Genomic DNA, 16,047 nt, shown 5'->3' with positions numbered 1-16,047 from the left:
AGCTTTCTGACAATCATTGTTCCACCTGATTGCTTGATCTTTTCTTAGCAATTTGAAAATCGGTTCACACGTGGCAGTTAGGTGAGATACGAACCGTGCAATGTAGTTCAACCTCCCTAAAAACCCACGAACCTGCTTTTCAGTTCTTGGTTCAGGCATTTCTTGAATAGCTTTTACTTTCGCTAGATCAACCTCAATTCCTTTCTCACTGACAATGAAGCCTAACAGCTTACCGGATCTCACTCCAAACGTACACTAGTTTGGATTCAGCCTGAGTTTGAATTTTCTCAGTCTTTCAAACAACTTCTGTAAGTTTACTAGGTGTTCCTCTTCTGTCTGAGACTTCACAATCATATCATCCACGTACACTTCAATTTCTTTGTGCATCATGTCATTAAAGAGAGTCGTCATAGCCCTCTGATAGGTAGCACCGACATTCTTCAGCCCAAATGGCATCACCTTATAGCAGAACGTGCCCCCAAAGTGTAATGAATGTCGTCTTTTCCATGTCTTTTGGCGCCATCTTGATCTGATTATAGCCAGAAAATCCATCCATGAAAGAGAAAACCGAGGATTGAGCTGTATTATCAACCAATACATCAATGTGAGGTAATGGGAAGTCATCTTTCGGATTGGCTCTGTTTAAATCCCGGTAATCGACGCACATCCTGACTTTACCATCCTTCTTCGGCACGGGCACAATGTTGGGCACCCAAGAGGGATAATTGGTCACTGCCAGAAAACCCGCATCCAACTACTTCTGAACCTCCTCTTTGATCTTGACGGCCATGTCAGGACTAGTTCTGCGAAGCTTCTGCTTTACCGAGGGACAATCTTCTCTGAGAGGTAGCCTGTGCACCACAATATCTGTATCCAACCCAGGCATATCTTGATACGACCATGCGAATATCTCCACATACTTTCTCAGCATTTCAATCAGCCCTCTCTTGACATCTTCCTTCAAAGAAGCCCCGATCTTGATCTCTTTCCTGGTGTCCTCAGTACCCAGGTTAATAATCTCCAACTCTTCCTGATGAGGTTGGATGACCCTTTCCTTTTGTTTCAATAATCTGACCAATTCTTTGGGGAGTTCACAGTCTTCTTCACTCTCCTCTTCGGCTTGGTAAATGGGATTATCGAAATCATACTGAGCCATAACATAGCTGTTTTTAGTGGAGTCTGTGAGATCGATTCTGCATGAACGATGTTTAATGCTTTATTTTAGAAAAGAATTCAAGAAAGTCACAAAAACAAAAAACATTGCCATTTTTATTATTTTGAAAAATGAAGATAAAAACAGAAAGATAGTGAGCACAAATTTGTTTGCAAAACATCCTTTATTAATGATAATCATTTCAAAACATGATGTGGCCCTACAATGAACCACTACGCCCCGGGCAGAGCGTAGGGTTTTGTGCAAAAATGAAAAACAAAAGAAAATTACTCTGTTTGAAGAGTAACTTGGACTATTTCTTCGGTTGTCCAATTATTCACCATCTCTCCTGGAGCACACGGGCGCACCCAGTTGTCCACATCATAATCACTATCTCCATCTTCACTACCGGCTGCAAAGACGTCACCATGATTCATCAACCCAGCGCTGGTGAAGGTACCCGGCCCTTTCTGAACACCCTGCTTTGACTGAAGAGGTTGATAACCGATACCAAATTTGTCTTCCTTGACGGGCATGTCAACCATCTTGCCCCAGCCTTCTGCATTACCAGAGTTGACAACCTCCAAAGCCTGTTTGTATGACGCAATTGAGACACCTGGTTTCTTCTGCTCAACAAAATCCACCTTCTCAATAGCAATGGTCTCGAAAGCTTGGCACAACGTTTCGTGAATCTCGCCATCCATCTCCACATACTTGAAGGAAGATAGATGACTCACAAGAATGTCCTCCTCGCCACACACAGTCACGACCTGACCATTCCACACATACTTCAGCTTCTGATGGAGAGTTGACGAAACTTCTCCAGCCCCATGTATCCAGGGACGACCCAATAAATAACTATATACTGGTTGAATATCCATCACATAGAAGACAATATCAAATACCTTCGGGCCAATCTTCACTGGCAACGTGACTTCACCAAAAACTGACCGCTTGGATCCGTCAAAAGCACGAACCACAAGATCACTTGGGGTGAGGACAACCCCTTCAACAACAATCTTGCTCAAAATCTTCTTGGGCAACACATTCAAGGAAGAGCAAGTATCCACCAACACATGCGACAACACTGCGCCTTTGCACTCCATGGTGATATGTAAAGCTCTATTATGGTTGCGACCCTCTGGCGTCAAATCCAGATCTGTGAACCCCAACCCATGTCTTGTGCTCACATTTGCAATAACACCCTCGAGCTAGTTGACCGAAATCTCTTGAGGCACGTAAGCCAAATTCAACATCTTCAGTAAGGCGTTACGATGTGCCTCAGAATACAACAACAACTAGAGGATAGAGATTTTCGACGGAGTTTGGTTCAACTGGTCCACAATCTTATAATCACTCTTCTTAATGATCTTCATGAACTCCTCCACATCTTTCTCAAATAAACCCTCAGGCATTTCCTTCTGCACAGGTCCTTCTTCAACCACATCTTGTTTCCCTTTTTCCTTAGCAAGAGCCTCAGCATTGTTATCTCTCAAAGTCTGTGGCGCAAACAGACGACCACTCCTTGTGAACCCTCCCGATCCTCCCACATTGCCCACAGCCAAAACAACAGTTACAGGAGTTCTATTTGGCACCTCAATTGTCACTGGAGCCTGATTCACTGGTCTTGTCTGATTCTCTGACCTTCTATTGTTGCGGAAAGCATTGTCATACTTCCAAGGAAATGGCCTACTATTCTCAACAGATCTTCCACCGGAAGCAACAATGGTGGTAGGAGTACCAACAGTTACTGGTGCAGATATAGTCACAGGAGTCCCAGTAGTTACAGGGGCACTAACGGTTCTTGGAGCACGTCCGGGACCTTCGGACGGTTTGAAGTAAATGGTGACAGTTGATACCACCCCACGATCTTTCACAGCCCGACTAAACTGTAGGCAACCATCATCCATCAAACCCTGGATACCTCTTCTCAGTTGCACACAATCATTCTCTTGATCAACGCAATCTGAACAACCTTCGTCACAGCTCGGGAACACTCCCCTTTTCAACAGACGCTCTTTTACCACCAGCAGTGAAGTCTGAACATCATCAATACTGACTACCAAATCCACAGCTTCCCCTTCTTCCACATTGTTCACCCTAGGCCCCCTATGCTGAGGCATAGGATTATTCACAACATTCGGAACAGGAGCAAAGTTGATTGTCTTAGCATCAATCAAATCCTGGACCTTATGATGAAAAGCCCGACAATTTTCAATATGATTCCCAGGTGCACCGGAATGAAAGTCGCAACGAACATTGGCATCATACCCAGCAGGTATCTTTGTCAACGGAGCCATGGTGCGAAGTTCAACAAACCCCAACCTGAGCAGTTCGGGAAGCAATTAAGCATATGTCATTGGTAACGGGTCGAAACGACGATCCGGCATCCTCTGTCTAGGCTGAAATGGGCGTTGTTGTTGTTGTCGTTGTTGTTGTTGTTGTCTTGGTTGTTGTTGTTAAGATTGAGGTGTTGGGATGGTCACAGCGGCAACCTGACGATACTGTCCTCTGTTTGCATTTCTCCGACTGTGCACAACATTAGTTTCACTCTCCCTCCTTCGGGGTACCCCAGAAAATGGTTTCTTAGAACTCGAAGATGAAGAACCAGAATCCTGAATCTTACCTGCTTTGATAAGACTTTCAGTCCTCTCTCCACAGATAACCACATCAGAAAAGCTACCGAACTGGCAACTTCCCATACGGTCCATGAACACGCGCTGCAACGTTCCGATAAACATACCAGTAAGCTCTCTCTCCAACATCGGAGGTTGCACTCTTGCCGCTAATTCACGCCACCTCTGGGCATACTCTTTGAAGCTCTCACCAGATTTCTGACACAAGCTCTGCAGTTGGGTTCTGCTCGGAGCCATATCCATATTGTGCTTATACTGCCTCAAGAAGGCTTCCCCCAGATCTCTCCAGCTTCTAACAAATTCTTTCTTCAACTCCATGTACCAGTCCAAGGAAGCTCCAGACAAGCTGTCCTGGAAAAAGTATATCCACATCTTCTCATCATCAGTGTATGCGGAGATCTTTCTGTAATAAGCCTGCACATGGGTGCAAGGACAAGAAGTTCCATTATATTTGTCAAAGAACGGCGCCTTGAATTTGTAAGGGATCCTCAGCCCATCAACCAGTCCCATATTTGTTACATCAAAACCCAAAGAGTTCTGACACTCCATGGCACGAATTTTCTCAGCAAGGGCATCAACTTTTCTATCCCTCTCTTCAATCCTTCCCACATCATCATCCTCACTGAAGAGAGTAAACATATCTTCCTGTCTATCAACCAACGGAGCAGGATGGCGAACAGGAGCACAGGTTGCTCTAACATTAGCAGTCTCTGCAATAATAGGCTATAACGTTGATTCTGATACCCCTCAATTCATCCCCTACAGCATAGTTATTGACAGGAATGGTAGCAGCAACATTGTCATTAGCAGGGACTCCCTCTGGCGAAGCACGGTTGACCGGTGGAATCATAATTTCCTGTCTCTGGGCTAAGGCTCGCAGCTCCTCTTGCCCTTGTACAACCCTTTGCATCATGCTCATAAACTGGGCCATGTTAGCCATCATTTTTGCCAATTCAGCCTGAACTTGGTCCATACTTCTCTGTTGATTCAGTCTTGTCGCGTAGCGGTGCGGACGATGATCAGCAATCCTGCCTAGAACAGGAACCAGAGTGAGTAGTCTTGTTTAAGAACACCTGTAATGCAAGAATGATATGTATATGATGCGTATGATGTGTATGCTGTTTATCATGAATGATCCTGAAAAGGATATACATATGCGGGTTAACTGTTCTTTTTTTTTTGTATTATCTTTTTTTTTGAAAATAAACATGCTATGATGAAAAATGATGACACCCTGGCAGGTTGGCTGAGTATCACAAGGCACAGGATCAGAACTTCGGCATCAGAACCAACAATCATCACCAGAACAAATCATCATCTGAGCAATGTCATCATCTGAGCAAGTACCCTCAAAGTCGGCCCAGGGATCCGAAATAAACGGAACCCTCTGATAAATACCAAGGTCAAACCTCCGGCGTCCAGAAATAGAGACCCATAAATCCAACTGAGCCATAGTCACCATTACAGAATCACTGACGGAACCTATACTTGCAAGAATCAAACCCTCCCCTCACAGGTGAATTCTAATAAGGTCATCCTAAGGCGGATAATGGTCTCGACAATCAGACAAGATACTCAACGGGTTTTCCCTTTCGGGTGTGCCATTGCAGCTCTCATAAGATCGTCTAACCCAAAGATTCGGGAAAGAACGGTCACCGAAGTCAATAGCTCAGATGAGATAACCCAACCTGAGTGGAATACTCCAAACGGAAGGACTCTCTCAAATGAACCTCGTCCGGTTGTGGTATGTCACGTCGCAACAACATGCTGATACAGCAAGTGAGGAGACGTGAGACCACGCTAACCCTAGGTGTATACTCGGGCCTGGGTTTTAGCCCCACTCAGAAAACCCACCCCAAATCAGAGGAACCAACCTGTACAGAGTCCATCACAATGATAATATGATGCATGCAAACACATATGCACATATATACAATCACAGCATAATAATGAATGCAATAAATAAAGCAGCAAAAGCAACCAAAACTATCCTAGAGAGCGCTAGGATTGACTCGCTTAGGGAAGATGGACCAACAAGAGGTCAACTTCTCTATGTCCCCAGCAGAGTCGCCAGCTGTCGCATTACGCGAAAAAACCGGCGGGAAAAGACACAGAGCCGCCACCGTGCGTTATTTATCCCAAAGGAGGGAAAGGAAACGCTCGAAATAAACCTAGAAAGGAATGGTCTCACGACCAGAGATTGCAAGGATCGGGAGTCGGTTATGCGAAGGGAAGGTATTAGCACCCCTACGTATCCGTCGTACTCGACGGGATCCACGCTCAAAAGAATAGAAGAAAGGTTGCTAAATAACTGCTCAAAAACTGCACAAAACTGGAGTAGAACACAGATGAAAGAAGACAGAGAAAGCGGACTCGGCAGGATGTCGCATCTTGGGCCTACGTAGTTTGTCAGACACAAACATCAGAGTCGACGTAGTTCGGGGATAACGGGAAACGTGCTCGCTAGGACATCGCATCCTGTGCATATGTATCTTCTCTAACTAGAGTAATAATTAGAGCGCTCATAGCTCAGCTAACCCACGCCGAAACAAAACGCTAAACGGAGACGCTGAGACGTCAAAGCAAACACCCAAACACAAACTGGAAATGGAATGCCAACCGCTGGGCTTACATCCGACTCCACAAAAGGAACGCAAACAGGAATCCGAATGCCAATCGCTGGACTTACATCAGACTCCAAACAAACAAACACACACACGGGAAACCGACTGCCAATCGCTGGACTTACGTCAGACTCCAAGCACACACAAGAAGAAGAAGGGTCTCGATTGCAACTAGGGCAAGAGAAAGGGAAGGTCTCGATCGCAACGAGGGCGAGAGAAAAGGATCATAGTTAGTTGTTAGTCAAACTCGACAAGACATCGCATCTCGTGCCTACGTATCTCATCTGAACATGAGAATCAGAGTTGTCGTAGTTCGGCTAAACTATTTCTATTTGTTTTATGTTTTTTTAAGTGAACAACGTTACTATGCAATCTACCGAATGCTCGACCTTGGGAGACTTACTCACTTGTAGTAGAAGGAGCTAACATGTCCTTAAGAGGGGATAAAGTTGGTTTGTGTTTTAGGAAAGCTCACGCAAGAAAGGAAGTCCTAGACGAAGGAACCGTGCTACCTTAATTGACATGCAAACGAGACTATGCGAAGTCTAGCAATCCTATAGGGATACAATCACACTACACACAAACATATACAACATGAAGTAAACAGACCAACAAGGGGCTCAAACATCAAGGTTGGGCTTTAGTCAAGGGGTCATATCAACCTCGACAAACAAGCCAACTGGAAGGGTATCCGAGGCTCTTAACCACTGACATTGACCGTCAGGGTGAGCAGATGAAAGGTGATGAGGGTAAGACCTTATAGCTCTTAACCCGGGCCTGGGTGAGCTTCAATCAATGAAAACGTGGGAATCCAGAATGTGGGACTCTACTCCACTTGACTGACTCTTTATACAAGGATCTTGGGTGTTTATTCAAATGCATCATCACGTAGTGCGAGCAAGATGAAAGACTCAACTGAATATCAGGGGATGGATTGCACATCCCTTCTATCTTCCAATGCCTCTTCACTTAGGAGGTCTTTGAAGTACATGGCACCAAAGTAAACAAACACAGTCATTGCCTCTTAAGGAGGACTTCAGCCAAATGCCTGCCAAACATAAACGACAGAGCTTCCAGACTACATGGAGTTAGAGGGATTACCTAAGTGGTATGCCAACCACAAGCAAAGCAAAGCAACTCAAGCAGTGAGTTAAAGCTACTAAAGTACCTGTGAGAAAAGCTAAACAATCAGTACTATGTTCAGACAAACAACCAATCAGTCAATCACAGTGTTACAACTCAATAGGCACACAAGTCAAGCTTTATGACTCAAGAATTCAAGTGATTCCACCAAACTCCATGAACCTACAACACAAAGGATTAGTGCACCAAGTAATTTGCCTCTCATGAAATGAGATTACATCAATCATTAAGATTAGAAGCTTGAACCTGAAATACAAAGCTTAAAAAGTGAGTACAAACAACTAGCACCAAGGCTAGGGTCAAAGGTAAGGCAAAAAGTCAAAACAGCAACCAATATTCAACATATAGCACATTTAATCTATCATGAACATGTCCTAAAAAGGACCAAGTCAAAAGCATTAAGCAAAGTCACCACATGAGCAAGCTATGGCAAAGGCAATTTCAAGGCATATAATTGGTCATCAAGAATCAAAATTCCATATTAAAACAGAAATGACTCAAACAATCATGAACATTTTTTATGAGCATACAGCATGTCAACCATAATCATCATGCAAAAAATTGTAAACAGAGAAACTCAATTGATATGGCAATGAAAATGAATAAGATCAACATCAAGTTGTGTGACATACATTGTCACACCATACAATCATGTGTCCCAAACAGAGAAGAAAAATGCTAAAAATGCCAAATAAAATCTCAAGCATCCTACAACATGTTAGGAATCAACATATAAAATTTCATTGCAATTGGACAAGTATTGAGCATTTCACACAAATTTGAATGAGGCATGGCATAATTGTGTATATGTTCAAACAATTAAACACCATTAAAAATCCATAAGAGATAAAATCATGAAATCACAACCATAAAATAGTAGACATCTCAAGGATCATGTAGAAAAAAAATTGGAATTATTTGGACTAACATGCTATTTTTGGTGATTTTTTGAAGTTGGCATGAAATAATGAAATAAAATGTAAAAACATATGTTAAAATGGAGGGAAAGAATAAATGTTGATTAATTTGAAAAAGTGTCTTCGGTGGGATTCAAACCGTGTATGCGCGCTGGAAACAAAATAAAATCAAAAATGCAAATGCCAGGAATCGAAGCGTGTATCAAGCCAAAACGCGGTCGCTTCATTAATGCGTTGGCGCCTGCGTCAGCAGTCAAAGGCCACGCGAGCGAAGTCAAAAGCACACAGGCCAATCATTTGGCCAACATGCATGCACAAAGGGAAAAAACCCTAGCCAGCTCACATAGTTGCAGACGGCGGCGCCTAGGGTGGTTTCCACCGTCTTCCTCATGAAGACGGTGGCGCTACAGTGACTCAAGGCCAAAATTTTCCCAGAAACAGGCGAAACCTATACCAATCGAAAGCTCATACTATGTACATTCTAAATCCAGCATCAATTCATATTAATTCATCACAACAAGTGCAAATCGAATCAAAACATTCTTCACATACAAAACTTCTATCAAGCATAACTCATGCAATTCTTATCCAAATTCCATGAAATCTATATCAGAATTTTCAGCGTGAGGAGATCTATCTAAACATGTGCATAACATCAAGAATTAAGAGGATCGGATTTTTACCTCTTGAAGAGCAGATCAATGAAACAGTGAATCCAAGGCCTTACAAGTGTCCAGATCAACTCCTGAAGTGATGTTATGAAGCTTTGTGAGTGAATTGAGGCTTGGAACTGCTTGGATCGAGCTCAGATCTCAACTTCCATCTTCATGTTCTTGAGCTTCATGTGCTTGATTTCTATTCGAATTCCTCAAATCAAAGCTTGATCTGCACTAAATGAGGATCAGAGAACAAGAATATGCAAGAAAATCAATAGCTTATGTGAAGAAAATTCGAATTTCAATGGAGAGAAAAATTTGGAGGGAACTTGAATCTAGATCTAGAAATGATGAATAATGAGAAATTCTGTTATGATTAGCCTTTTATACGATGTCTTAATCACATTGCTAATTACACTTAGGCATGGCTAATGAAAGTTTAATGAGATATGAGGTGTAGTGCAAATTTGGAAAATTCACCCCACATGACCATGCAATTACACTTAAAATCATCTTATGAACATGATAGAATGGTTAAAAAACTCATATGATGCACCAAATTCAAATTCATGATTTTCCCTCCAAAATGAGCATGAATGAGCAAATGGTCATGTGATGAAATTTCATGCAATGCCTTGATAGATTTGGAAAATATGAGTCATGACAAGCATTATGCAAAAAGAGGCACCCAATTTGGAGTTTTAGATCAAAAGTTATGGCTCTTGGAAGTTCCATGCACACTTGGTGATGATTTGAGCATAACTCCTCAACCATTCATCAGATGCTCATGATCTTGGACTTTTTGGAAATGGGAGAGAAAGATATTCAACTTTCATGTTGCACAAAATTTCATTTGAAGCTTATTTGATGTTGGAAAGTCAAGTTGAAGTTGGTCCAAAAACATTCCATTTTTGGAAACTTGAAATTACAGGTCACTTTCCATTTTGGGACATGAATGAAGTGTCTCAAACCATTTCTCCACATCCTAGCCCTCAGTTGACTTGCAGTTGACTTATATGGGCCCCAGATGACCTGAAACTGCAGTAATGACTTTTGAGCCTCTACCACTTGCTCAAGTTGCTTCAAAATGAACCTTGGTTCATGTAAGCTCTCTAGAATACTCATGTGGCTTCTTTTCAAGGAAATGCTTGGTCTCTTTCACAGATGAATCCTCTTGATGCCAGTCTTGACTGATGAGATGCAATGTACTATGCCATGTTAATGTAATGTTAATGTAATGTCAATGACTTAAAAATGAAATTAATGGATGAATGGGGGGTGCAAATTTGAGGTGCTACACATGGTAAACACAACATGAATCAATTTAGGTCAAACATGTATGAAATTATAAGTCTTCACAAAATAAACATTAAACTTGAATCAAAGTTCATGATAAGACCAAGCTTAAGTGGAAACCCTAATCACCTCTTAACCATTAATTCAAACATGTTTTCAAGGTGAATCAATTGAGACATTTTATGAAGATAATCAAGTTCAAACATTTTAAGAATAACAATTGACATTTAAAAGAGTGTGTTATAATCCTACAAGCTTTCAACATCAAGAACAAACAAGACATGATCCAAAATAATCAATTAGGAACCTTAAAAAACACTTAAAAGCACATTTTCCCATCCAATCAAAAGTTGTGAAATAAATAATAATTTTGGGATTTTTTTGGTGTCATCATAAAATAGACATTCTCATGAACACATGGCAAAAATAATGGGTCAAAAATGTTAAGGGATCATGAAGTTATAGATATTTGAAGTTATAGACATTTGAAGTTATAAAGAAAAATGAACATTTAACAAGTGAGGAAAAATAAACATTACACTGGCCAGGTTCGAACCCACGTCCTTGGGGTTCCATGCACTGTTTGGAAAAATAAAAACCACAGTCTGGGTAAGGGTGATTTGAACCCCATACCTTTTGGTTGTAAGTTACTTAGGGAGTGTGCTTCTACCACTACGGTAGTTATACATCCGTTCATTATAACATAAGGAATTATATATATTACAAAAGCGCGTTTCGTTTGACTTTTTCATGCCATGTCAGCATCTTCTTCAACCTCTAGCTTCTTATTTTCGTTTTTTTCTTTTATCATTTTTTCCAGATTTTCTAACAAAGATATCTCTCTCATTTCTCAACCATTTTTCATGAAATAAAGATCAAAATTTCTTAGAAAAATGTAAGTAACACAATGGTACAATATGTTTTAGCCAATACTCAAAGATGAAGATGCACGTAGGCTAAAACCAGAATTGAAACTTTAGGTTTCATGAAACTTAAATTCACATGAACAACAAGATAAATGGCATGTGAGTTAATGATCAACCTTAACACAGTAAATCTACATGTTTGCTTCAGAAATCACATAGAAATGATGCATGTATAATGAGTTTTGAAGTGCAAGAATATACCTATTGGAGAAAGATCCAATGCCTCTTCAATACAACTTCTAGCTACTATTTTATGTCTCTCACAATGTCTATGAGTTCCCAGGAGATGGTTGGACTCCTTGGGTTATAGAATGCTCAAGCCAAATGGGAGAAATGGAGGTTAAGGTCAAAATATTGCAAAAATGAAGTTTTGCTTGGTAAGCTTGGTGTGTTGATAGATGAGTCTTTTTCCTCTATTTATAGTGATCCTTGAGAGTTTAGGAAGCTTTAGATATCATAAAATAATTGTGGCTTGTATTGGTTTGCTTGCTTTGTTGGTTCTTGCACAAATCACCAAGTGGGAAGCATGGCAAAAACATGGATTACATGAAGTGTTTTATTGAGATTTTTTTGGATCATATGAGTTTACTTGAGGTTTATAGTTGGTATGCATTAGAACAAAAGCTATTTTGGAGCTCAATGGTACTTCTTGTTGGATTAAAGCTACTTTACATGAATGGAAGTGTGATCTTTATGAAAAAATGGAATAATTCATTGTGTAATGGTTTTCTTCTTGGATAATGGCTCAAAGCTTATGATATCTTCTTATGAGAGTAAGATTTAGAAGCAAGATAGCCTGCAAAGTAAGATTATGTAGCTTTGTCTGAAGGTTGCATGATGAACTTGCCATGAAAATGACCCAAAATTCAGATTTGGAAAGCCAACTTCATCTCTTAGAAACTCCTAGCTCAAATATGACAATTTTATGCTCTTAGACTTTTTGGAAAGCTAATACCATTCTCTACAACTTTCATGTTGGGAGATTTCCTTGAATAAATTTGGGTCATAGTGAAAAATGATGATCAAGTAAGTCACTTTTTGAAGGCAGATTTGGTTGAAATTTTTTCTAAGTGTTTCAATTTTATGGTACCAACTTTAGGGATTCATTACATGAAATCCTTGCATTTTTAGGGAATAAATAATCAATGACAAAGTTGTAGTATGGAAAGATAGATTTAATTTGAGATTTGGAGAAAAGAAAATGGTTGCTTGGATTGGAAGTTATGAACTTGGAAAGTTGGCTCCTTAAACATGTATTTTTTCCATAACTTAGAAAAATTTACAAAACCAAATCTTGCCCTTTTTGCAAGTAACCTCCAATTTCTGGTTTTCTCTTGATAAAATGCATTCGTCAACCATATTTTCATGATACTTGAGTTGAGAAGTACATGGTTGACCAAAAATGTCAAAAGTCAAACTTTGAATTTGCCTTAGTTGACTTTGTATCACATGAATCCAATTCTTGCAATCTTTAATGAATGAGATCTCTCGGACACATTGGATGACATGAATGGATCACTTATGACGTATTTGAAGTATTTGAACGATACTTCAAGGTTTGAGATCATGTCTTAGCGAAAAAGTCAACCATTTGACTTTGGGTCAAAAACCCTAGTTGAGGGTATCAGATGAACTTTGGCCTTGATGAATTTAAGATGGAATGATCTTGAACTTGATTCTTGTTGATGGAAGTCACTTGATAACTTGTGAAGGATTAGGAGTTTGAAACTTTGAAACTCATGCCAAGTATTGATTGATCAATCTTTGAAAGCTCTTGGTGCAAAACCTTAGCTTAAGACAAATAACGTAGAAAATCTTTTTGTATTTTCAATAGGTTAGTAATGCAAAGATGCTAGATGTCATGCAAATGATAAAAATGATGGTGGTATATTAGGGTTGAAAATTAGGGTATGACACACATATGATTCATGATCCATGTGGTTTAGAAAACAAGACTTCACCTTTCCTGAAAAATGGAAAGTTCTCTAAGTACTTTCCTAAGAAGTTTCGAGCTACAATCATTGTTCACCAGGATGGGTATCCTATATATAGAAGAAGATAAAATGGTAATACTATGATGAAAAATCATGTTTTCCTCAATAACAGGTATGTAGTCCCTTATAATCCAAATTTTTGAAATTTTTTCAAGCACACATCAATATTGAGTGGTGTAGTCATAGAACTTCGGCAAAGTACTTATTCAAGTACATTAACAATGGCTATGATAGAATTACGGCTACTGTTGTCCAAAAAGATTATGATGGTACTTCTAGAGATAAAAATGTTGATGAAATAAAGAAATATCTTGATTGTAGATATGTATCACCAAGTAAAACATGTTGGAGGCTTTTTTAATTTCCTATCCATGGTAGATCCCTAGCAACTGAAAGGTTATTTTTTTATCTTGAAGGTGACAATTATGTTTACTATACTGATTATGAGGTGAGAGGTGAAGTACTTAAGAAACCAAGTGTGAAAGAATCAATGTTTATTTCATGGATGGAGAAAATAATACATATCCAGAAGCCAAAAGTTTGACATATTTTGAACTTATTTCTAAGTTTATCTGTAATATCCCATATTCCTTTAAATGCTTAATTGGTTGTCATTTGAAACCAAATGAGTTTCTATATACTCTATCTCTTGTTAGTTGGAACAACTTGAGCTCTTATGTCCTCTAAAACTTATCAATTTAGACCAATAGAGTAACCAATGTACTCATAAGCGACCAATCCTTATTAAAAGAGACTGGTCATTATTAATTAGTTCAAGAAAGAGAATTTTGGTAACATTAGTAATTGGTCAATTAGTACTAGAAGACAAAACATCAATTGAGATATTTTTTCCCACTACTTAATATTATATATTATATTGATATATTATGTATATATATTGTGTGGTGTAGATTATAAGGAAGAAGAATAGATAAGAACAGGCATAAAGGAAAGAAAGAGAAGAAGAAAAACCAGTAAAGAGAGAAAGAAGGAAAATAGGAAAAGAGAAGAGAAGAGGAAGAGAAAGAAGAAGAGAGGACTTAAGGGATAATAAATCTCATGGATTAATCATCTTCATCATCACCATAATATCTAATTCTCATCATATTCTTCTTGAGCAAGGTGAGTTCCATATATAGTTTAGCTTTGGGGAAAGAAATTTATGATTTGGGAATTAGGGTTTTGTATGTTGAATCATGAATTTGTTGTTGTCCATTATTATGTTTGATTATATGTTAATACATGTTGTTCTTGATGATATGTTGATGTTTTAAGATGGATTAAGGTTTTATGTTATGTTGATGTTGTGGTGTTGATGTTATGTTATTGTTGTGTGATTATTGTCTTTGATTACATGATTGTTTTGGTGTGAATTCATGTTAGTGTATGTTTTGACATGAATTGGAATGGTTGGGATTGAAGTAATATGTGTCTTAGAGAGGAATTTTTGGAGAAAACACTTGGACCAATCAATTGGTCCTGGGATTTTTATGGTACCAATCGATTGATTAGGCTTGAAATATGAAGGATAACTGAACTTTGCACTGCAACCAATCAATTGGTTTCAAGCTTCAATTAATTGACCCCCTTTGTATTTTGAAAAGAAGGAAAACAAGGAGTCCAACCAATCGATTGACTCCCATAACAATCGAATGGCTCAACTTGGTTTTTGTGAAAATATGGACTAAGAGTGCAAACCAATTGATTGGCCCTACCTAACCAATCGATTGGTTTATGTTGTTTTCTTCATATCTTTGTTTTGGATGATTCTTAATGTACTATAATCACTTCTAAATACCTAACATGTTATGTATGCATTAAATTGACATTGTTTGACTGGTTTTCATGATTAGAAGGGCGATTCAACCTAGAATTCTCGATTAGGTTTAATGGTTGTCAAATGAGTTTTGTAACTCGAAATGAGGAATGGACGAAAGCGTTAAGAAGCTAACATAGAGGACTATGATATAAAGAGACGTGTCTATGACTTATTCCACTAAATATTTCCCTTTAAGTCCGGTGAATCCCACCATAGGATGATCAAAAGAATGTTGTTATGAGACTTGGTAGTGGAATAAGTTAGAATGAGGCGGTTGTGTGATAACCTTGTGGATGGTTTTATAATGTGTAATATTACCATGTGTTCCTTATGTAGATTATGAATTATATCATGATGCATGCTTTCTATTATGGATTGTTGTTGTATGGTTTGTGTAATAACATGATTAAAAGTCTATGACAATGAGTGAGGAAACCTAGGATTATAACTAGGTGAATGAACTAGGAAGATAACTTAGGTTATGAAAAATGACTTAGATGGAGATACTTTTGGTGTGTACCGTGGATGAGTAGTCGCTAGAGTTATAGCCTAGTCACGAACTAATATGCTTTGTATAGAACATGAGTATATGTTAAGAATTGGTGAGTAATATCACCTAGTAATTATTGAGTACAATTACATTGTGTTATGTATTCAGAAACAACCACCATTATCGTGCTCGTCCCCAAGTTTGATGCTTATGAAAACTAAGAATTGGGATATATGCATTATTGCTTCACATTAACCGGAAAGGTTAGAGATATATTGATGATATGGACCTCAAAATGGGTTAGAGTCCCATACAAGGAAAAGGCTCGAAATGGGTTTGGAGTCCCATATGGAGCGACGATTCTAAAATGGGTTAAAGTCCTATCAGGAATCC

Source organism: Lathyrus oleraceus, chromosome 5, assembly GCF_024323335.1.
Source record: "Lathyrus oleraceus cultivar Zhongwan6 chromosome 5, CAAS_Psat_ZW6_1.0, whole genome shotgun sequence".
NCBI classification, from domain to species: domain Eukaryota; kingdom Viridiplantae; phylum Streptophyta; class Magnoliopsida; order Fabales; family Fabaceae; genus Lathyrus; species Lathyrus oleraceus.
This window is presented reverse-complemented; position numbering follows the sequence as displayed.